The sequence below is a fragment of the Anneissia japonica genome, unplaced genomic scaffold (genome assembly GCF_011630105.1).
Source record: "Anneissia japonica isolate Jap-2015-1 unplaced genomic scaffold, ASM1163010v1 scaffold2320_len370340_cov150, whole genome shotgun sequence".
In the NCBI taxonomy this organism is placed as follows: Eukaryota; Metazoa; Echinodermata; class Crinoidea; order Comatulida; family Comatulidae; genus Anneissia; species Anneissia japonica.
Window position 1 is genome coordinate 20385 of NW_022705529.1, and position 2380 is coordinate 22764.

Sequence of the window (2380 nt, forward strand, 5' to 3'; positions counted from 1 at the left end):
GTGTAAATACTGATTTTTATGCACAGGAATACAAGGATGGTATTATGTAGTCGCCTGTTCATTAGCAAGAAAATTTATCTGAGGCCCACTGAAATAATATAAACTGAGGCAGTGTATTGAAAGTTCTGCTGGCAATTATGTCAAAACCTGGTGCACATGGCCGTCGGAACCACCGCACCGGTTTTGACGGACCACTTTTTCTCATATTTTTTTATATCAGGGGTGGTAGATTTTTTAGAATTATTCAGAAGAAAATATTTTAAAAATAAAAATTCGCATTACATTTTTATTAATTTCATATCCAGAATTTTTGCAGGAAACTTGATGAGTGATAACATTTTGTCTATATAATTTGGAAAGTTCTGTTACCCTTCCACGATCGAGAGTGGACATCCTTTCCTGACATTTGTGGATTCTTTGTCTACCTCGCTGGAAGAGAAAAATATTGAGAAAATATTTAGGAACAGAAAAATAATTATAACAAAGTACCAACAACATAATATATAAATGAATGCAAAATAGTGAGTGCCCCAAACTGAACATCGTATACAGTTATCGCATTGTATGGACAATGTTGCTGATACAACAGAATAGTATTTCACACTTCTTGTTATATCACCATTACAAATTATTGCATACCGTACTCAAGCGAATAAGCGCCCGGGCGCTTAAAATATTTTATGCGCTTTCTGAGGGGCGCTTATTCGAACGGGGCGCTTATGAAAACAGTGGAAATTGATTGGGCGCTTATGGAAATAGATGAAAAGGGGTTCTTATGGGAAATTATTAAATTCAAGAGGCACTTTTTGAATGAAAAAAGATTATTTAAGGATCTTACGAATGGTGGTTAGGCGGAAAAGATAATCGTCCAGAAAACATGGCTCTAACAAGAATGCTGTGAATATTTACATAACAGCAAAACAGCAATTAGTGGTAATGGGTATGGTTAGTTTGTTGGCCATCGGCCGATTGAGATTAGCAGGATGGCAGGATCATTGTATTTTTTCTTGAAAACTGATGAGAATGTAAAAAAGAGTAAAGTTGGAAATATACTGTCTGTCCAGGGATCGGAGCTCTCATCTGTCCCAAGAGAAATATCCTCATTTTGATATTGACCTAAGAAGAATGTATTTCCACTCTGCAGCTCAAATTATGCCAACAACCACAGTCCCAGGATTGATTGGATTATTGACTTCCTAAAAAGAAAATCTTATGATTAAGGAAACTTTCACGTTAGGAGGGGCGCTTATTCAAACGGGGCGCTTATTCGCGCGAGTACGGTATATTAATTATTACACTACCGTACAGCCTGTATTCATACCACGGAATGAATTAGGTTTAATAAATACATGGTATTGGGTCGGACTAGTAGATTGAAATAGCGTGAATAAGTTAGGTTAGCATTTGATTGTCATGTGGGTAAATAAAATGTATGAAAGTGTACTATTTCGATAGGAATTAATATAGACTTGCCAAAGTCTCTAATTATAGGTTTTCCTAGTATTAGCTAATTTTGGAGAGCGCCACCAGCGTTGGTATATATCGAGAAACTTTTATATGCGAATTATGATCTAACCGGGGTCCAAGAGAAGGGGATGTCTAGAGCCTCAATCAGGGTCCCGGAATAAAATCCCTGGTGGAAAGATGGTTTAGGGAGATCGCCTGTGTTTGTTCTGCTTTTAAAACTGTATCTGGTTTTTTTTCTTAATTTCCTTTCTTCATATTATTTCGACTTTCTTGTGGAGGCGCGCAATGAGCCTTTTTGAAACGGATACCGTACCGGCGCTTAATAATATTATTATTATTAATAGTAATTCATAAGATGGTCAACTGCTCTTTATTTTCGAACAAATGCAATTTTAGAGCTGTCGCATGTGGCGGATTCATGGGGAATGCAACTGCCTCCCCCCCTCCCACCACCAACAAATATTCAAAATTATTTTTAAAAAAATGAGAAACAAAGTACGGTATTGTGTATCCAAATTAAGTCTGAGAGTGCCATTTCCGGCCATCATCTACAGCAGTTGTTCCCAATCTTTTTGCATTCGCGAACCCCTCGGGACATGGAAGATAGAACCTTCTTCCCTCCATGCGCAGCCCCATCATGATTTAGGCTGAGCAGGGCTGAGGTAAGAATTTTTTTATGTCCATGGCACTTCTAAATGGCCGAAAATGTCACCTTTATACTCGATTGAATGTAACTTCTTTTATTTCTTATTTATATTTCATTTTGTAAAATTTAGGGCGACTCTTGATTGATATTCCGCCGGGGGTGGGGGTGGGGCTCACTCTTAACTATATAATTAATATACAAGGAGATGCCGCATTTATTGAGTATATTTTCGAGGACTTGGTAGCGCAAGTGCCAGGGGCGGCGCTG